Here is a 24,589-nt window from a genome sequence, read left to right as displayed (position 1 = left end):
GTGCCGAAGGTCTGATAAAATAATAGTGGGCTTCTGACCATTCACAGTCTGTCCATCAGCCAATGTACACAATTTCATAGATAACGTGCCCACGGTCTGATAAAATAATAGTGGGCTTCTGACCATTCACAGTCTGTCCATCACCCAATGTACACAATATCATAGATAACGTGCCCACGGTCTGATAAAATAATATTGGGCTTCTGACCATTCACAGTCTGTCCATCACCCAATGTACACAATATCATAGATAACGTGCCCACGGTCTGATAAAATAATTGTGGGCTTCTGACCATTCACAGTCTGTACATCACCCAATGCACACAATATCATAGATAACGTGCCCAAGGTCTGCTAAAATAATGGTGAGCTTCTGACCATTCACAGTCTGTCCATCACCCAATGTACACAATATCAGAGATAACGTGCCCAAGGTCTGCTAAAATAATGGTGGGCTTCTGACCATTCACAGTCTGTCCATCACCCAATGCACACAATAGCACAGATAACGTGCCCACGGTCTGATAAAATAATAGTGGGCTTCTGACCATTCACAGCCTGTCCATCACCCAATGTACACAATATCATAGATAACGTGCCCAAGGTCTGCTAAAATAATGGTGGGCTTCTGACCATTCACAGTCTGTCCATCACCCAATGCACACAATAGCACAGATAACGTGCCCACGGTCTGATAAAATAATAGTGGGCTTCTGACCATTCACGGTCTGTCCATCAGCCAATGGACACAATATCATAGATAACGTGCCCACGGTCTGATAAAATAATAGTGGGCTTCTGACCATTCACAGTCTGTCCATCACCCAATGTGCACAATATCACAGATAACGTGCCCAAGGTCTGATAAAGTAATAGTGAGCTTCTGACCATTCACAGTCCGTCCATCGTTAATGTACACAATATCATAGATAACGTGCCCACGGTCTGATAATATAATAGTGGGCTTCTGACCATTCACAGTCTGTCCATCACCCAATGTACACAATATCATAGATAACGTCCCCACGGACTGATAAAATAATAGTGAGCTTCTGACCATTCACAGTCTGTCCATCACCCAATGTACACAATATCATAGATAACGTGCCCACGGTCTGATAAAATAATAGTGGGCTTCTGACCATTCACAGTCTGTCCATCACCCAATGTACACAATATCAGAGATAACGTGCCCACGGTCTGATAAAATAATAGTGGGCTTCTGACCATTCACAGTCTGTCCATCACCCAATGTACACAATATCACAGATAACGTGCCCAAGGTCTGATAAAATAATAGTGGGCTTCTGACCATTCACAGTCTGTCCATCTCCCAATGTACACAATATCACAGATAACGTGCCCAAGGTCTGATAAAATAATAGTGGGCTTCTGACCATTCCCTGTCTATCCATCACCCAATGTACACAATATCATAGATAACGTGCCGAAGGTCTGATAAAATAATAGTGGGCTTCTGACCATTCACAGTCTGTCCATCACCCAATGAGCACAATATCTTAGATAACGTGCCCAAGGTCTGATAAAATAATAGTGGGCTTCTGACCATTCACAGTCTGTCCATCACCCAATGTACACAATATCATAGATAACGTGCCCACGGTCTGATAAAATAATAGTGGGCTTCTGACCATTCACAGTCTGTCCATCACTCAATGTACACAATATCATAGATAACGTGCCCACGGTCTGATAAAATAATAGTGGGCTTCTGACCATTCACAGTCTGTCCATCACCCAATGTACACAATATCATAAATAACGTGCCCACGGTCTGATAAAATAATAGTGGGCTTCTGACCATTCCCAGTCTGTCCATCACCCAATGCACACAATATCATAGATAACGTGCCCAAGGTCTGATAAAATAATAGTGAGCTTCTGACCATTCACAGCCCGTCCATCATTAATGTACACAATATCATAGATAACGTGCCCACGGTCTGATAATATAATAGTGGGCTTCTGACCATTCACAGTCTGTCAATCACCCAATGTACACAATATCATAGATAATGTGCCCACGGTCTGATAAAATAATAGTGGGCTTCTGACCATTCACAGTCTGTCCATCACCCAATGTACACAATATCATAGATAATGTGCCCACGGTCTGATAAAATAATAGTGGGCTTCTGACCATTCACAGTCTGTCCATCACCCAATGTACACAATATCATAGATAACGTGCCCACGGTCTGAGAAAATAATAGTGGGCTTCTGACCATTCACAGTCTGTCCATCACCCAATGTACACAATATCAGAGATAACGTGCCCACGGTCTGATAAAATAATAGTGGGCTTCTGACCATTCCCAGTCTGTCCATCACCCAATGTACACAATATCATAGATAACGTGCCCAAGGTCTGATAAAATAATAGTGGGCTTCTGACCATTCACAGTCTGTCCATCACCCAATGAGCACAATATCTTAGATAACGTGCCCAAGGTCTGATAAAATAATAGTGGGCTTCTGACCATTCACAGTCTGACCATCACCCAATGTACACAATATCATAGATAACGTGCCCACGGTCTGATAAAATAATAGTGGGCTTCTGACCATTCACAGTCTGTCCATCACCCAATGTACACAATATCATAGATAACGTGCCCACGGTCTGATAAAATAATAGTGGGCTTCTGACCATTCACAGTCTGTCCATCACCCAATGTACACAATATCATAGATAACGTGCCCACGGTCTGATAAAATAATAGTGGGCTTCTGACCATTCACAGTCTGTCCATCTCCCAATGTACACAATATCATAGATAACGTGCCCACGGTCTGATAAAATAATAGTGGGCTTCTGACCATTCACAGTCTGTCCATCTCCCAATGTACACAATATCATAGATAACGTGCCCACGGTCTGATAAAATAATAGTGGGCTTCTGACCATGCACAGTCTGTCCATCACCCAATGTACACAATATCATAGATAACGTGCCCAAGGTCTGATAAAATAATAGTGGGCTTCTGACCATTCACAGTCTGTCCATCAGCCAATGTACACAATATCATAGATAAAGTGCCCAAGGTCTGATAAAATTATAGTGGGCTTCTGACCATTCACAGTCTGTCCATCACCCAATGTACACAATATCACAGATAATGTGCCCACGGTCTGATAAAATAATAGTGTTCTTCTGACCATTCACAGTCTGTCCATCACCCAATGTGCACAATATCATAGATAACGTGCCCACGGTCTGATAAAATAATAGTGGGCTTCTGACCATTCACAGTCTGTCCATCACACAATGCACACAATATCAGAGATAACGTGCCCAAGGTCTGATAAAATAATAGTGGGCTTCTGACCATTCACAGTCTGTCCATCACCCAATGTACACAATATCATAGATAACGTGCCCACGGTCTGATAAAATAATAGTGGGCTTCTGACCATTCACAGTCTGTCCATCACCCAATGTGCACAATATCACAGATAACGTGCCCAAGGTCTGATAAAATAATAGTGGGCTTCTGACCATTCACAGTCTGTCCATCACGCAATGTACACAATATCATAGATAACGTGCCCAAGGTCTGATAAAATAATAGTGGGCTTCTGACCATTCACAGTCTGTCCATCACCCAATGTACACAATATCATAGATAACGTGCCCACGGTCTGATAAAATAATAGTGGGCTTCTGACCATTCACAGTCTGTCCATCACCCAATGTACACAATATCAGAGATAACGTGCTCACGGTCTGATAAAATAATAGTGGGCTTCTGACCATTCCCAGTCTGTCCATCACCCAATGTACACAATATCATAGATAACGTGCCCAAGGTCTGATAAAATAATAGTGGGCTTCTGACCATTCACAGTCTGTCCATCACCCAATGTACACAATATCATAGATAACGTGCCCACGGTCTGATAAATTAATAGTGGGCTTCTGACCATTCACAGTCTGTCCATCACCCAATGTACACAATATCATAGATAACGTGCCCAAGGTCTGATAAAATAATAGTGGGCTTCTGACCATTCACACTCTGTCCATCACCCAATGTACACAATATCATAGATAACGTGCCCAAGGTCTGATAAAATAATAGTGGGCTTCTGACCATTCACAGTCTGTCCATCACCCAATGTACACAATATCATAGATAATGTGCCCACGGTCTGATAAAATAATAGTGTTCTTCTGACCATTCACAGTCTGTCCATCACCCAATGTACACAATATCAGAGATAACGTGCCGACGGTCTGATAAAATAATAGTGGGCTTCTGACCATTCCCAGTCTGTCCATCACCCAATGTACACAATATCATAGATAACGTGCCCAAGGTCTGATAAAATAATAGTGGGCTTCTGACCATTCACAGTCTGTCCATCACCCAATGTACACAATATCATAGATAACGTGCCCACGGTCTGATAAATTAATAGTGGCCTTCTGACCATTCACAGTCTGTCCATCACCCAATGTACACAATATCATAGATAACGTGCCCAAGGTCTGATAAAATAATAGTGGGTTTCTGACCATTCACATTCTGTCCATCACCCAATGTACACAATATCATAGATAACGTGCCCAAGGTCTGATAAAATAATAGTGGGCTTCTGACCATTCACAGTCTGTCCATCACCCAATGTACACAATATCATAGATAATGTGCCCACGGTCTGATAAAATAACAGTGTTCTTCTGACCATTCACAGTCTGTCCATCACCCAATGAACACAATATCATAGATAACGTGCCCAAGGTCTGATAAAACAATAGTAGGCTTCTGACCATTCACAGTCTGTCCATCACATAATGTACACAATATCATAGATAACGTGCCCACGGTCTGATAAAATAATAGTGAGCTTCTGACCATTCACAGTCTGTCCATCACCCAATGTCTACAATATCATAGATAACGTGTCCACGGTCTGATAAAATAATAATGGGCTTCTGACCATTCACAGTCTGTCCATCACCCAATGTACACAATATCATAGATAACGTGCCCACAGTCTGATAAAATAATAGTGGGCTTCTGACCGTTCACAGTCTGTCCATCACCCAATGTACACAATATCATAGATAACGTGCCCACGGTCTGATAAAATAATAGTGGGCTTCTGACCATTCACAGTCTGTCCATCACCCAATGTACACAATATCACAGATAACGTGCCCAAGGTCTGATAAAATAATGGTGGGCTTCTGACCATTCACAGTCTGTCCATCACCCAATGTACACAATATCATAGATAACGTGCCCAAGGTCTGATAAAATAATAGTGGGCTTCTGACCATTCACAGTCTGTCCATCACCCAATGTACACAATATCATAGATAACGTGCCCACGGTCTGATAAAATAATAGTGGGCTTCTGACCATTCACAGTCTGTCCATCACCCAATGCACACAATATCAGAGATAACGTGCCCACGGTCTCATAAAATAATAGTGGGCTTCTGACCATTCCCAATCTGTCCATCACCCAATGTACACAATATCATAGATAACGTGCCCAGGGTCTGATAAAATAATAGTGGGCTACTGACCATTCACAGTCTGTCCATCACCCAATGTACACAATATCATAGATAACGTGCCCACGGTCTGATAAATTAATTGTGGGCTTCTGACCATTCACAGTCTGTCCATCACCCAATGTACACAATATCATAGATAACGTGCCCAAGGTCTGATAAAATAATAGTGGGCTTCTGACCATTCACAGTCTGTCCATCACCCAATGTACACAATATCATAGATAACGTGCCCAAGGTCTGATAAAATAATAGTGGGCTCCTGACCATTCACAGTCTGTCCATCACCCAATGTATACAATATCATAGATAACATGCCCACGGTCTGATAAAATAATAGTGGGCTTCTGACCATTCACAGTCTGTCCATCACCCAATGTACACAATATCACAGATAACGTCCCCACGGTCTGATAAAATAATAGTGAGCTTCTGACCATTAACACTCTGTCCATCACCCAATGTACACAATATCATAGATAACGTGCCCACGGTCTGATAAAATAATAGTGGGCTTCTGACCATTCACAGTCTGTCCATCACCCAATGTACACAATATCATAGATAACGTGCCCACGGTCTGAGAAAATAATAGTGGGCTTCTGACCATTCACAGTCTGTCCATCACCCAATGTACACAATATCATAGATAACGTGCCCAAGGTCTGATAAAATAATAGTGGGCTTCTGACCATTCACAGTCTGTCCATCACCCAATGAGCACAATATCTTAGATAACGTGCCCAAGGTCTGATAAAATAATAGTGGGCTTCTGACCATTCACAGTCTGACCATCACCCAATGTACACAATATCATAGATAACGTGCCCACGGTCTGATAAAATAATAGTGGGCTTCTGACCATTCACAGTCTGTCCATCACCCAATGTACACAATATCATAGATAACGTGCCCACGGTCTGATACAATAATAGTGGGCTTCTGACCATTCACAGTCTGTCCATCACCCAATGTACACAATATCATAGATAACGTGCCCACGGTCTGATAAAATAATAGTGGGCTTCTGACCATTCACAGTCTGTCCATCTCCCAATGTACACAATATCATAGATAACGTGCCCACGGTCTGATATAATAATAGTGGGCTTCTGACCATTCACAGTCTGTCCATCTCCCAATGTACACAATATCATAGATAACGTGCCCACGGTCTGATAAAATAATAGTGGGCTTCTGACCATTCACAGTCTGTCCATCACCCAATGTACACAATATCATAGATAACGTGCCCAAGGTCTGATAAAATAATAGTGGGCTTCTGACCATTCACAGTCTGTCCATCACCCAATGTACACAATATCATAGATAAAGTGCCCACGGTCTGATAAAATTATAGTGGGCTTCTGACCATTCACAGTCTGTCCATCACCCAATGTACACAATATCATAGATAATGTGCCCACGGTCTGATAAAATAATAGCGTTCTTCTGACCATTCACAGTCTGTCCATCACCCAAAGTGCACAATATCATAGATAACGTGCCCACGGTGTGATAAAATAATAGTGGGCTTCTGACCATTCACAGTCTGTCCATCACACAATGCACACAATATCATAGATAACGTGCCCAAGGTCTGATAAAATAATAGTGGGCTTCTGACCATTCACAGTCTGTCCATCACCCAATGTACACAATATCATAGATAACGTGCCCACGGTCTGATAAAATAATAGTGGGCTTCTGACCATTCACAGTCTGTCCATCACCCAATGTGCACAATATCACAGATAACGTGCCCAAGGTCTGATAAAATAATAGTGGGCTTCTGACCATTCACAGTCTGTCCATCACGCAATGTACACAATATCATAGATAACGTGCCCAAGGTCTGATAAAATAATAGTGGGCTTCTGACCATTCACAGTCTGTCCATCACCCAATGTACACAATATCATAGATAACGTGCCCACGGTCTGATAAAATAATAGTGGGCTTCTGACCATTCACAGTCTGTCCATCACCCAATGTACACAATATCAGAGATGACGTGCCGACGGTCTGATAAAATAAGAGTGGGCTTCTGACCATTCCCAGTCTGTCCATCACCCAATGTACACAATATCATAGATAACGTGCCCAAGGTCTGATAAAATAATAGTGGGCTTCTGACCATTCACAGTCTGTCCATCACCCAATGTACACAATATCATAGATAACGTGCCCACGGTCTGATAAATTAATAGTGGGCTTCTGACCATTCACAGTCTGTCCATCACCCAATGTACACAATATCATAGATAACGTGCCCAAGGTCTGATAAAATAATAGTGGGCTTCTGACCATTCACACTCTGTCCATCACCCAATGTACACAATATCATAGATAACGTGCCCAAGGTCTGATAAAATAATAGTGGGCTTCTGACCATTCACAGTCTGTCCATCACCCAATGTACACAATATCATAGATAATGCGCCCACGGTCTGATAAAATAATAGTGTTCTTCTGACCATTCACAGTCTGTCCATCACCCAATGTACACAATATCAGAGATAACGTGCCGACGGTCTGATAAAATAATAGTGGGCTTCTGACCATTCCCAGTCAGTCCATCACCCAATGTACACAATATCATAGATAACGTGCCGACGGTCTGATAAAATAATAGTGGGCTTCTGACCATTCACAGTCTGTCCATCACCCAATGTACACAATATCATAGATAACGTGCCCACGGTCTGATAAATTAATAGTGGGCTTCTGACCATTCACAGTCTGTCCATCACCCAATGTACACAATATCATAGATAACGTGCCCAAGGTCTGATAAAATAATAGTGGGCTTCTGACCATTCACATTCTGTCCATCACCCAATGTACACAATATCATAGATAACGTGCCCAAGGTCTGATAAAATAATAGTGGGCTTCTGACCATTCACAGTCTGTCCATCACCCAATGTACACAATATCATAGGTAATGTGCCCACGGTCTGATAAAATAATAGTGTTCTTCTGACCATTCACAGTCTGTCCATCACCCAATGAACACAATATCATAGATAACGTGCCCAAGGTCTGATAAAACAATAGTAGGCTTCTGACCATTCACAGTCTGTTCATCACATAATGTACACAATATCATAGATAACATGCCCACGGTCTGATAAAATAATAGTGAGCTTCTGACCATTCACAGTCTGTCCATCACCCAATGTATACAATATCATAGATAACGTGTCCACGGTCTGATAAAATAATAGTGGGCTTCTGACCATTCACAGTCTGTCCATCACCCAATGTACACAATATCATAGATAACGTGCCCACAGTCTGATAAAATAATAGTGGGCTTCTGACCATTCACAGTCTGTCCATCACCCAATGTACACAATATCATAGATAACGTGCCCAAGGTCTGATAAAATAATGGTGGGCTTCTGACCATTCACAGTCTGTCCATCACCCAATGTACACAATATCATAGATAACGTGCCCAAGGTCTGATAAAATAATAGTGGGCTTCTGACCATTCACAGTCTGTCCATCACCCAATGTACACAATATCATAGATAACGTGCCCAAGGTCTGATAAAATAATAGTGGGCTTCTGACCATTCACAGTCTGTCCATCACCCAATGTACACAATATCATAGATAACGTGCCCACGGTCTGATAAAATAATAGTGGGCTTCTGACCATTCACAGTCTGTCCATCACCCAATGTACACAATATCATAGATAACGTGCCCAGGGTCTGATAAAATAATAGTGGGCTTCTGACCATTCACAGTCTGTCCATCACCCAATGTACACAATATCATAGATAACGTGCCCAAGGTCTGATAAAATAATAGTGGGCTTCTGACCATTCCCAGTCTGTCCATCACCCAATGTACACAATATCATAGATAACGTGCCCAAGGTCTGATAAAATAATAGTGGACTTCTGACCATTCACAGTCTGTCCATCACCCAATGTACACAATATCATAGATAACGTGCCCACGGTCTGATAAATTAATAGTGGGCTTCTGACCATTCACAGTCTGTCCATCACCCAATGTACACAATATCATAGATAACGTGCCCAAGGTCTGATAAAATAATAGTGGGCTTCTGACCATTCACACTCTGTCCATCACCCAATGTACACAATATCATAGATAACGTGCCCAAGGTCTGATAAAATAATAGTGGGCTTCTGACCATTCACAGTCTGTCCATCACCCAATGTACACAATATCATAGATAATGTGCCCACGGTCTGATAAAATAATAGTGTTCTTCTGACCATTCACAGTCTGTCCATCACCCAATGTACACAATATCAGAGATAACGTGCCGACGGTCTGATAAAATAATAGTGGGCTTCTGACCATTCCCAGTCTGTCCATAACCCAATGTACACAATATCATAGATAACGTGCCCAAGGTCTGATAAAATAATAGTGGGCTTCTGACCATTCACAGTCTGTCCATCACCCAATGTACACAATATCATAGATAACGTGCCCACGGTCTGATAAATTAATAGTGGGCTTCTGACCATTCACAGTCTGTCCATCACCCAATGTACACAATATCATAGATAACGTGCCCAAGGTCTGATAAAATAATAGTGGGCTTCTGACCATTCACATTCTGTCCATCACCCAATGTACACAATATCATAGATAACGTGCCCAAGGTCTGATAAAATAATAGTGGGCTTCTGACCATTCACAGTCTGTCCATCACCCAATGTACACAATATCATAGATAACGTGCCCACGGTCTGATAAAATAATAGTGGGCTTCTGACCATTCACATTCTGTCCATCACCCAATGTACACAATATCATAGATAACGTGCCCAGGGTCTGATAAAATAATAGTGGGCTTCTGACCATTCACAGTCTGTCCATCACCCAATGTACACAATATCATAGATAACGTGCCCAAGGTCTGATAAAATAATAGTGGGCTTCTGACCATTCCCAGTCTGTCCATCACCCAATGTACACAATATCATAGATAACGTGCCCAAGGTCTGATAAAATAATAGTGGACTTCTGACCATTCACAGTCTGTCCATCACCCAATGTACACAATATCATAGATAACGTGCCCACGGTCTGATAAATTAATAGTGGGCTTCTGACCATTCACAGTCTGTCCATCACCCAATGTACACAATATCATAGATAACGTGCCCAAGGTCTGATAAAATAATAGTGGGCTTCTGACCATTCACACTCTGTCCATCACCCAATGTACACAATATCATAGATAACGTGCCCAAGGTCTGATAAAATAATAGTGGGCTTCTGACCATTCACAGTCTGTCCATCACCCAATGTACACAATATCATAGATAATGCGCCCACGGTCTGATAAAATAATAGTGTTCTTCTGACCATTCACAGTCTGTCCATCACCCAATGTACACAATATCAGAGATAACGTGCCGACGGTCTGATAAAATAATAGTGGGCTTCTGACCATTCCCAGTCTGTCCATAACCCAATGTACACAATATCATAGATAACGTGCCCAAGGTCTGATAAAATAATAGTGGGCTTCTGACCATTCACAGTCTGTCCATCACCCAATGTACACAATATCATAGATAACGTGCCCACGGTCTGATAAATTAATAGTGGGCTTCTGACCATTCACAGTCTGTCCATCACCCAATGTACACAATATCATAGATAACGTGCCCAAGGTCTGATAAAATAATAGTGGGCTTCTGACCATTCACATTCTGTCCATCACCCAATGTACACAATATCATAGATAACGTGCCCAAGGTCTGATAAAATAATAGTGGGCTTCTGACCATTCACAGTCTGTCCATCACCCAATGTACACAATATCATAGATAATGTGCCCACGGTCTGATAAAATAATAGTGTTCTTCTGACCATTCACAGTCTGTCCATCACCCAATGAACACAATATCATAGATAACGTGCCCAAGGTCTGATAAAACAATAGTAGGCTTCTGACCATTCACAGTCTGTCCATCACATAATGGACACAATATCATAGATAACGTGCCCACGGTCTGATAAAATAATAGTGAGCTTCTGACCATTCACAGTCTGTCCATCACCCAATGTATACAATATCATAGATAACGTGTCCACGGTCTGATAAAATATTAGTGGGCTTCTGACCATTCACAGTCTGTCCATCACCCAATGTACACAATATCATAGATAACGTGCCCACAGTCTGATAAAATAATAGTGGGCTTCTGACCGTTCACAGTCTGTCCATCACCCAATGTACACAATATCATAGATAACGTGCCCACGGTCTGATAAAATAATAGTGGGCTTCTGACCATTCACAGTCTGTCCATCACCCAATGTACACAATATCATAGATAACGTGCCCAAGGTCTGATAAAATAATGGTGGGCTTCTGACCATTCACAGTCTGTCCATCACCCAATGTACACAATATCATAGATAACGTGCCCAAGGTCTGATAAAATAATAGTGGGCTTCTGACCATTCTCAGTCTGTCCATCACCCAATGTACACAATATCATAGATAACGTGCCCACGGTCTGATAAAATAATAGTGGGCTTCTGACCATTCACATTCTGTCCATCACCCAATGTACACAATATCAGAGATAACGTGCCCACGGTCTGATAAAATAATAGTGGGCTTCTGACCATTCCCAATCTGTCCATCACCCAATGTACACAATATCATCGATAACGTGCCCAGGGTCTGATAAAATAATAGTGGGCTACTGACCATTCACAGTCTGTCCATCACCCAATGTACACAATATCATAGATAACGTGCCCACGGTCTGATAAATTAATTGTGGGCTTCTGACCATTCACAGTCTGTCCATCACCCAATGTACACAATATCATAGATAACGTGCCCAAGGTCTGATAAAATAATAGTGGGCTTCTGACCATTCACAGTCTGTCCATCACTCAATGTACACAATATCATAGATAACGTGCCAAAGGTCTGATAAAATAATAGTGGGCTCCTGACCATTCACAGTCTGTCCATCACCCAATGTATACAATATCATAGATAACATGCCCACGGTCTGATAAAATAATCGTGGGCTTCTGACCATTCACAGTCTGTCCATCACCCAATGTACACAATATCATAGATAACGTGCCCAAGGTCTGATAAAATAATAGTGGGCTTCTGACCATTCACAGTCTGTCCATCACCCAATGTACACAATATCACAGATAACGTGCCCACGGTCTGATAAAATTATAGTGGGCTTCTGACCTTTCCCACTCTGTCCATCACACAATGTACACAATATCATAGATAACGTGCCCAAGGTCTGATAAAATAATAGTGGGCTTCTGACCATTCACAGTCTGTCCATCACCCAATGTACACAATATCATAGATAACGTGCCCACGGTCTGATAAAATAAGAGTGGGCTTCTGACCATTCACAGTCTGTCCATCACCTATTGTACACAATATCACAGATGAGGTGCCCACGGTCTGATAAAATAATAGTGGGCTTCTGACCATTCACAGTCTGTCCATCACCCAATGTACACAATATCATAGATAACGTGCCGAAGATCTGATAAAATAATCGTGGGCTTCTGACCATTCACAGTCTGTCCATCACCCAATGTACACAATATCATAGATAACGTGCCCAAGGTCTGATAAAATAATAGTGGGCTTCTGACCATTCACAGTCTGTCCATCACCCAATGTACACAATATCATAGATAACATGCCCACGGTCTGATAAAATAATAGTGGGCTTCTGACCATTCACAGTCTGTCCATCACCCAACATACACAATATCATAGATAATGTGCCCACGGTCTGATAAAATAATAGTGGGCTTCTGACCATTCACAGTCTGTCCATCACCCAATGTACACAATATCACAGATAACGTGCCCACGGTCTGATAAAATTATAGTGGGCTTCTGACCTTTCCCACTCTGTCCATCACACAATGTACACAATATCATAGATAACGTGCCCAAGGTCTGATAAAATAATAGTGGGCTTCTGACCATTCACAGTCTGTCCATCACCCAATGTACACAATATCATAGATAACGTGCCCACGGTCTGATAAAATAAGAGTGGGCTTCTGACCATTCACAGTCTGTCCATCACCTATTGTACACAATATCACAGATGAGGTGCCCACGGTCTGATAAAATAATAGTGGGCTTCTGACCATTCACAGTCTGTCCATCACCCAATGTACACAATATCATAGATAACGTGCCGAAGATCTGATAAAATAATCGTGGGCTTCTGACCATTCACAGTCTGTCCATCACCCAATGTACACAATATCATAGATAACGTGCCCAAGGTCTGATAAAATAATAGTGGGCTTCTGACCATTCACAGTCTGTCCATCACCCAATGTACACAATATCATAGATAACATGCCCACGGTCTGATAAAATAATAGTGGGCTTCTGACCATTCACAGTCTGTCCATCACCCAACATACACAATATCATAGATAATGTGCCCACGGTCTGATAAAATAATAGTGGGCTTCTGACCATTCCCCCTCTGTCCATCACCCAATGTAAACAATATCATAGAAAACGTGCCCAAGGTCTGATAAAATAATAGTGGGCTTCTGACCATTCACAGTCTGTCCATTACCCAGTGTACACAATATCATAGATAACGTGCCCACGGTCTGATATAATAATAGTGCGCTTCTGACCATTCACAGTCTGTCCATCACCCAATGTACACAATATCATAGATAACGTGCCCAAGGTCTGATAAAATAATAGTGGGCTTCTGACCATTCAGAGTCTGTCCTTCACCCAATGTACACAATATCATACATAACGTGCCCACGGTCTGATAAAATAATAGTGGGCTTCTGACCATTCACAGTCTGTCCATCACCCAATGTACACAATAGCATAGATAATGTGCCCACAGTCTGATAAAATAATCGTGTTCTTCTGACCATTCACATTCTGTCCATCACCCAATGTACACAATATCATAGATAACGTGCCCACAGTCTGATAAATTAATAGTGGGCTTCTGAACATTCACAGTCTGTCCATCACCCAATGTACACAATATCATAGATAACGTGCCCAAGGTCTGATAAAATAATAGTGGGCTTCTGACCATTCACATTCTGTCCATCACCCAATGAACACAATATCATAGATAACGTGCCCAAGGTCTGATAAAATAATAGTGGGCTTCTGACCATTCACAGTCTGTCCATCACATAATGTACACAATATCATAGATAACGTGCCCACGGTCTGATAAAACAATAGTGGGCTTCTGACCATTCACAGTCTGTCCATCACCCAATGTACACAATATCATAGATAACGTGCCCAAGGTCTGATAAAATAATAGTGGGCTTCTGACCATTCACATTCTGTCCATCACCCAATGTACACAATATCATAGATAACGTGCCCAAGGTCTGATAAAATAATAGTGGGCTTCTGACCATTCACAGTCTGTCCATCACCCAATGTACACAATATCATAGATAATGTGCCCACGGTCTGATAAAATAATAGTGTTCTTCTGACCATTCACAGTCTGTCCATCACCCAATGAACACAATATCATAGATAACGTGCCCAAGGTCTGATAAAACAATAGTAGGCTTCTGACCATTCACAGTCTGTTCATCACATAATGTACACAATATCATAGATAACATGCCCACGGTCTGATAAAATAATAGTGAGCTTCTGACCATTCACAGTCTGTCCATCACCCAATGTATACAATATCATAGATAACGTGTCCACGGTCTGATAAAATAATAGTGGGCTTCTGACCATTCACAGTCTGTCCATCACCCAATGTACACAATATCATAGATAACGTGCCCACAGTCTGATAAAATAATAGTGGGCTTCTGACCATTCACAGTCTGTCCATCACCCAATGTACACAATATCATAGATAACGTGCCCAAGGTCTGATAAAATAATGGTGGGCTTCTGACCATTCACAGTCTGTCCATCACCCAATGTACACAATATCATAGATAACGTGCCCAAGGTCTGATAAAATAATAGTGGGCTTCTGACCATTCACAGTCTGTCCATCACCCAATGTACACAATATCATAGATAACGTGCCCAAGGTCTGATAAAATAATAGTGGGCTTCTGACCATTCACAGTCTGTCCATCACCCAATGTACACAATATCATAGATAACGTGCCCACGGTCTGATAAAATAATAGTGGGCTTCTGACCATTCACAGTCTGTCCATCACCCAATGTACACAATATCATAGATAACGTGCCCAGGGTCTGATAAAATAATAGTGGGCTTCTGACCATTCACAGTCTGTCCATCACCCAATGTACACAATATCATAGATAACGTGCCCAAGGTCTGATAAAATAATAGTGGGCTTCTGACCATTCCCAGTCTGTCCATCACCCAATGTACACAATATCATAGATAACGTGCCCAAGGTCTGATAAAATAATAGTGGGCTTCTGACCATTCACAGTCTGTCCATCACCCAATGTACACAATATCATAGATAACGTGCCCACGGTCTGATAAATTAATAGTGGGCTTCTGACCATTCACAGTCTGTCCATCACCCAATGTACACAATATCATAGATAACGTGCCCAATGTCTGATAAAATAATAGTGGGCTTCTGACCATTCACACTCTGTCCATCACCCAATGTACACAATATCATAGATAACGTGCCCAAGGTCTGATAAAATAATAGTGGGCTTCTGACCATTCACAGTCTGTCCATCACCCAATGTACACAATATCATAGATAATGCGCCCACGGTCTGATAAAATAAGAGTGTTCTTCTGACCATTCACAGTCTGTCCATCACCCAATGTACACAATATCAGAGATAACGTGCCGACGGTCTGATAAAATAATAGTGGGCTTCTGACCATTCCCAGTCTGTCCATCACCCAATGTACACAATATCATAGATAACGTGCCCAAGGTCTGATAAAATAATAGTGGGCTTCTGACCATTCACAGTCTGTCCATCACCCAATGTACACAATATCATAGATAACGTGCCCACGGTCTGATAAATTAATAGTGGGCTTCTGACCATTCACAGTCTGTCCATCACCCAATGTACACAATATCAAAGATAACGTGCCCAAGGTCTGATAAAATAATAGTGGGCTTCTGACCATTCACATTCTGTCCATCACCCAATGTACACAATATCATAGATAACGTGCCCAAGGTCTGATAAAATAATAGTGGGCTTCTGACCATTCACAGTCTGTCCATCACCCAATGTACACAATATCATAGATAATGTGCCCACGGTCTGATAAAATAATAGTGTTCTTCTGACCATTCACAGTCTGTCCATCACCCAATGAACACAATATCATAGATAACGTGCCCAAGGTCTGATAAAACAATAGTAGGCTTCCGACCATTCACAGTCTGTCCATCACATAATGTACACAATATCATAGATAACGTGCCCACGGTCTGATAAAATAATAGTGAGCTTCTGACCATTCACAGTCTGTCCATCACCCAATGTATACAATATCATACATAACGTGTCCACGGTCTGATAAAATATTAGTGGGCTTCTGACCATTCACAGTCTGTCCATCACCCAATGTACACAATATCATAGATAACGTGCCCACAGTCTGATAAAATAATAGTGGGCTTCTGACCGTTCACAGTCTGTCCATCACCCAATGTACACAATATCATAGATAACGTGCCCACTGTCTGATAAAATAATAGTGGGCTTCTGACCATTCACAGTCTGTCCATCACCCAATGTACACAATATCATAGATAACGTGCCCAAGGTCTGATAAAATAATGGTGGGCTTCTGACCATTCACAGTGTGTCCATCACCCAATGTACACAATATCATAGATAACGTGCCCAAGGTCTGATAAAATAATAGTGGGCTTCTGACCATTCTCAGTCTGTCCATCACCCAATGTACACAATATCATAGATAACGTGCCCACGGTCTGATAAAATAATAGTGGGCTTCTGACCATTCACATTCTGTCCATCACCCAATGTACACAATATCAGAGATAACGTGCCCACGGTCTGATAAAATAATAGTGGGCTTCTGACCATTCCCAATCTGTCCATCACCCAATGTACACAATATCATAGATAACGTGCCCAGGGTCTGATAAAATAATAGTGGGCTACTGACCATTCACAGTCTGTCCATCACCCAATGTACACAATATCATAGATAACGTGCCCACGGTCTGATAAATTAATTGGGGCTTCTGACCATTCACAGTCTGTCCATCACCCAATGTACACAATATCATAGATAACGTGCCCAAGGTCTGATAAAATAATAGTGGGCTTCTGACCATTCACAGTCTGTCCATCACTCAATGTACACAATATCATAGATAACGTGCCCAAGGTCTGATAAAATAATAGTGGGCTCCTGACCATTCACAGTCTGTCCATCACCCAATGTATACAATATCATAGATAACATGCCCACGGTCTGATAAAATAATCGTGGGCTTCTGACCATTCACACTCTGTCCATCACCCAATGTACACAATATCATAGATAACGTGCCCAAGGTCTGATAAAATAATAGTGGGCTTCTGACCATTCACAGTCTGTCCATCACCCAATGTACACAATATCACAGATAACGTGCCCACGGTCTGATAAAATTATAGTGGGCTTCTGACCTTTCCCACTCTGTCCATCACACAATGTACACAATATCATAGATAACGTGCCCAAGGTCTGATATAATAATAGTGTGCTTCTGACCATTCACAGTCTGTCCATCACCCAATGTACACAATATCACAGATAACGTGCCCAAGGTCTGATAAAATAATAGTGGGCTTCTGACCATTCACAGTCTGTCCATCACCCAATGTACACAATATCATAGATAACGTGCCCAAGGTCTGATAAAATAATAGTGGGCTTCTGACCATTCACAGTCTGTCCTTCACCCAATGTACACAATATCATTCATAACGTGCCCACGGTCTGATAAAATAATAGTGGGCTTCTGACCATTCACAGTCTGTCCATCACCCAATGTACACAATAGCATAGATAATGTGCCCACGGTCTGATAAAATAATCGTGTTCTTCTGACCATTCACATTCTGTCCATCACCCAATGTACACAATATTATAGATAACGTGCCCACAGTCTGATAAATTAATAGTGGGCTTCTGAACATTCACAGTCTGTCCATCACCCAATGTACACAATATCATAGATAACGTGCCCAAGGTCTGATAAAATAATAGTGGGCTTCTGACCATTCACATTCTGTCCATCACCCAATGAACACAATATCATAGATAACGTGCCCAAGGTCTGATAAAATAATAGTGGGCTTCTGACCATTCACAGTCTGTCCATCACATAATGTACACAATATCATAGATAACGTGCCCACGGTCTGATAAAACAATAGTGGGCTTCTGACCATTCACAGTCTGTCCATCACCCAATGTACAAAATATCATAGATAACGTGCCCACGGTCTGATAAAATAATAGTGGGCTTCTGACCATTCACAGACTGTCCATCACCCAATGTACACAATATCATAGATAACGTGCCCACGGTCTGATAAAATAATAGTGGGCTTCTGACCATTTACAGTCTGTCCATCACCCAATGTACACAATGTCACAGATAACGTGCCCAAGGTCTGATAAAATAAAAGTGGGCTTCTGACCATTCACAGTCTGTCCATCACCCAATGTACACAATATCATAGATAACGTGCCCACGGTCTGATAAAATAATAGTGGGCTTCTGACCATTCACAGTCTGTCCATCACCCAATGTACACAATATCAGAGATAACGTGCCGACGGTCTGATAAAATAATAGTGGGCTTCTGACCATTCCCAGTCTGCCCCTCTCCCAATGTACACAATATCATAGATAACGTGCCCAAGGTCTGATAAAATAATAGTGCGCTTCTGACCATTCACAGTCTGTCCATCACCCAATGTACACAATATCATAGATAATGTGCCCACGGTCTGATAAAATAATAGTGTTCTTCTGACCATTCACAGTCTGTCCATCACCCAATGTACACAATATCATAGATAACGTGCCCACGGTCTGATAAATTAATAGTGGGCTTCTGACCATTCACAGTCTGTCCATCACCCAATGTACACAATATCATAGATAACGTGCCCAAGGTCTGCTAAAATAATAGTGGGCTTCTGACCATTCACAGTCTGTCCATCACCCAATGTACACAATATCATAGATAACGTGCCGAAGATCTGATAACATAATAGTGGGCTTCTGACCATTCACAGTCTGTCCATCACCCAATGTACACAATATCATAGATAACGTGCCCAAGGTCTGATAAAATAATAGTGGGCTTCTGACCATTCACAGTCTGTCCATCACCTAATGTACACAATATCATAGATAACGTGCCCAAGGTCTGTTAAAATAATAGTGGGCTTTTGACCATTCACAGTCTGTCCATCACCCAATGTACACAATATCTTAGATAACGTGCCCAAGGTCTGATAAATTAATCGTGGGCTTCTGACCATTCACAGTCTGTCCATCACCCAATGTACACATTATCATAGATAACGTGCCCAAGGCCTGAGAAAATAATAGTGGGCTTCTGACCATTCACAGTCTGTCCATCACCCAATGTACACAATATCATAGATAACGTGCCCAAGGTCTGATAAAATAATAGTGGGCTTCTGACCATTCACAGTCTGTCCATCACCCAATGTACACAATATCGTAGATAACGTGCCCAAGGTCTGATAAAATAATAGTGCGCTTCTGACCATTCACAGTCTGTCCATCACCCAATGTACACAATATCATAGATAATGTGCCCACGGTCTGATAAAATAATACTGGGCTTCTGACCATTCCCACTCTGTCCATCACCCAATGTACACAATATCATAGATAACGTGCCCAAGGTCTGATAAAATAATAGTGGGCTTCTGACCATTCACAGTCTGCCCATTACCCAATGTACACAATATCATAGATAACGTGCCCACAGTCTGATATAATAATAGTGGGCTTCTGACCATTCACAGTCTGTCCATCACCCAATGTACACAATATCACAGATAACGTGCCCAAGGTCTGATAAAATAATAGTGGGCTTCTGACCATTCACAGTCTGTCCATCACCCAATGTACACAATATCATAGATAACGTGCCCAAGGTCTGATAAAATAATAGTGGGCTTCTGACCATTCACAGTCTGTCCATCACCCAATGTACACAATATCATACATAACGTGCCCACGGTCTGATAAAATAATAGTGGGCTTCTGACCATTCACAGTCTGTCCATCACCCAATGTACACAATATCATAGATAATGTGCCCAAGGTCTGATAAAATTATAGTGGGCTTCTGACCATTCACAGTCTGTCCATCACCCAATGTACACAATATCATAGATAATGTGCCCACGGTCAGATAAAATAATCGTGTTCTTCTGACCATTCACAGTCTGTCCATCACCCAAAGTACACAATATCATAGATAACGTGCCCACGGTCTGATAAATTAATAGTGGGCTTCTGAACATTCACAGTCTGTCCATCACCCAATGTACACAATATCATAGATAACGTGCCCAAGGTCTGATAAAATAATAGTGGGCTTCTGACCATTCACATTCTGTCCATCACCCAATGAACACAATATCATAGATAACGTGCCCAAGGTCTGATAAAATAATAGTGGGCTTCTGACCATTCACAGTCTGTCCATCACATAATGTACACAATATCATAGATAACGTGCCCACGGTCTGCGAAAATAATAGTGGGCTTCTGACCATTCACAGTCTGTCCATCACCCAATGTACACAATATCATAGATAACGTGCCCACGGTCTGATAAAATAATAGTGGGCTTCTGACCATTCACAGACTGTCCATCACCCAATGTACACAATATCATAGATAACGTGCCCACGGTCTGATAAAATAATAGTGGGCTTCTGACCATTCACAGTCTGTCCATCACCCAATGTACACAATGTCACAGATAACGTGCCCAAGGTCTGATAAAACAATAGTGGGCTTCTGACCATTCACAGTCTGTCCATCACCCAATGTACACAATATCATAGATAACGTGCCCACGGTCTGATAAAATAATAGTGGGCTTCTGACCATTCACAGTCTGTCCATCACCCAATGTACACAATATCAGAGATAACGTGCCCACGGTCTGATAAAATAATAGTGGGCTTCTGACCATTCCCAGTCTGTCCATCACTCAATGTACACAATATCATAGATAACGTGCCCAAGGTCTGATAAAATAATAGTGGGCTTCTGACCATTCACAGTCTGTCCATCACCCAATGTACACAATATCATAGATAACGTGCCCATGGTCTGATAAATTAATAGTGGGCTTCTGACCATTCACAGTCTGTCCATCACCCAATGTACACAATATCATAGATAACGTGCCCAAGGTCTGATAAAATAATAGTGGGCTTCTGAACATTCACAGTCTGTCCATCACCCAATGTACACAATATCATAGATAACGTGCCCAAGGTCTGATAAAATAATAGTGGGCTTCTGACCATTCACAGTCTGTCCATCACCCAATGGACACAATATCATGGATCATGTGCCCACGGCCTGATAAAATAATAGTGTTCTTCTGACCATTCACAGTCTGTCCATCACCCAATGTACACAATATCATAGATAACGTGCCCACGGTCTGATAAATTAATAGTGGGCTTCTGACCATTCACAGTCTGTCCATCACCCAATGAACACAATATCATAGATAACGTGCCCAAGGTCTGTGAAAATAATAGTGGGCTTCTGACCATTCACAGTCTGTCCATCACATAATGTGCACAATATCATAGATAACGTGCCCACGGTCTGATAAAATAATAGTGAGCTTCTGACCATTCACAGTCTGTCCATCACCCAATGTACACAATATCGTAGATAACGTGCCCAAGGTCTGATAAAATAATAGTGCGCTTCTGACCATTCACAGTCTGTCCATCACCCAATGTACACAATATCATAGATAATGTGCCCACGGTCTGATAAAATAATAGTGGGCTTCTGACCATTCCCACTCTGTCCATCACCCAATGTACACAATATCATAGATAACGTGCCCAAGGTCTGATAAAATAATAGTGGGCTTCTGACCATTCACAGTCTGTCCATTACCCAATGTACACAATATCATAGATAACGTGCCCACGGTCTGATATAATAATAGTGGGCTTCTGACCATTCACAGTCTGTCCATCACCCAATGTACACAATATAACAGATAACGTGCCCAAGGTCTGATAAAATAATAGTGGGCTTCTGACCATTCACAGTCTGTCCATCACCCAATGTACACAATATCATAGATAACGTGCCCAAGGTCTGATAAAATAATAGTGGGCTTCTGACCATTCACAGTCTGTCCATCACCCAATGTACACAATATCATAGATAATGTGCCCAAGGTCTGATAAAATTATAGTGGGCTTCTGACCATTCACAGTCTGTCCATCACCCAATGTACACAATATCATAGATAATGTGCCCACGGTCTGTTAAAATAATCGTGTTCTTCTGACCATTCACAGTCTGTCCATCACCCAATGTACACAATATCATAGATAACGTGCCCAAGGTCTGATAAAATAATAGTGGGCTTCTGACCATTCACATTCTGTCCATCACCCAATGTACACAATATCATAGATAACGTGCCCACAGTCTGATAAAATAATAGTGGGCTTCTGACCATTCACAGTCTGTCCATCACCAAATGTACACAATATCAGAGATAACGTGCCGACGGTCTGATAAAATAATAGTGGGCTTCTGACCATTCCCAGTCTGCCCATCTCCCAATGTACACAATATCATAGATAATGTGCCCAAGGTCTGATAAAATAATAGTGGGCTTCTGACCATTCACAGTCTGTCCATCACCCAATGTACACAATATCATAGATAACGTGCCCACGGTCTGAAAAATTAATAGTGGGCTTCTGACCATTCACAGTCTGTCCATCACCCAATGTCCACAATATCATAGATAACGTGCCGAAGGTCTGATAAAATAATAGTGGGCTTCTGACCATTCACAGTCTGTCCATCACCCAATGTACACAATATCATAGATAACGTGCCCAAGGACTGATAAAATAATAGTGCGCTTCTGACCATTCACAGTCTGTCCATCACCCAATGTACACAATATCATAGATAATGTGCCCACGGTCTGATAAATTAATAGTGGGCTTCTGACCATTCACAGTCTGTCCATCACCCAATGTACACAATATCATAGATAACGTGCCCAAGGTCTGATAAAATAATAGTGGGCTTCTGACCATTCACAGTCTGTCCATCACCCAATGTACACAATATCATAGATAACGTGCCGAAGATCTGATAACATAATAGTGCGCTTCTGACCATTCACAGTCTGTCCATCACCCAATGTACACAATATCATAGATAACGTGCCCAAGGTCTGATAAAATAATAGTGGGCTTCTGACCATTCACAGTCTGTCCATCACCCAATGTACACAATATCATAGATAAAGTGCCCAAGGTCTGTTAAAATAATAGTGGGCTTTTGACCATTCACAGTCTGTCCATCACCCAATGTACACAATATCATAGATAACGTGCCCAAGGTCTGATAAATTAATCGTGGGCTTCTGACCATTCACAGTCTGTCCATCACCCAATGTACACATTATCATAGATAACGTGCCCAAGGCCTGATAAAATAATAGTGGGCTTCTGACCATTCACAGTCTGTCCATCACCCAATGTACACAATATCATAGATAACGTGCCCAAGGTCTGATAAAATAATAGTGGGCTTCTGACCATTCACAGTCTGTCCATCACCCAACGTACACAATATCGTAGATAACGTGCCCAAGGTCTGATAAAATAATAGTGCGCTTCTGACCATTCACAGTCTGTCCATCACCCAATGTACACAATATCATAGATAATGTGCCCACGGTCTGATAAAATAATACT

This window comes from Somniosus microcephalus, unplaced genomic scaffold, assembly GCF_052327205.1.
Source record: "Somniosus microcephalus isolate GS21.2 unplaced genomic scaffold, FLI_Smic_1.0 unresolved_chr9, whole genome shotgun sequence".
Taxonomy (NCBI): Eukaryota; Metazoa; Chordata; class Chondrichthyes; order Squaliformes; family Somniosidae; genus Somniosus; species Somniosus microcephalus.
Note: the sequence above shows the minus strand (reverse complement) of the source record.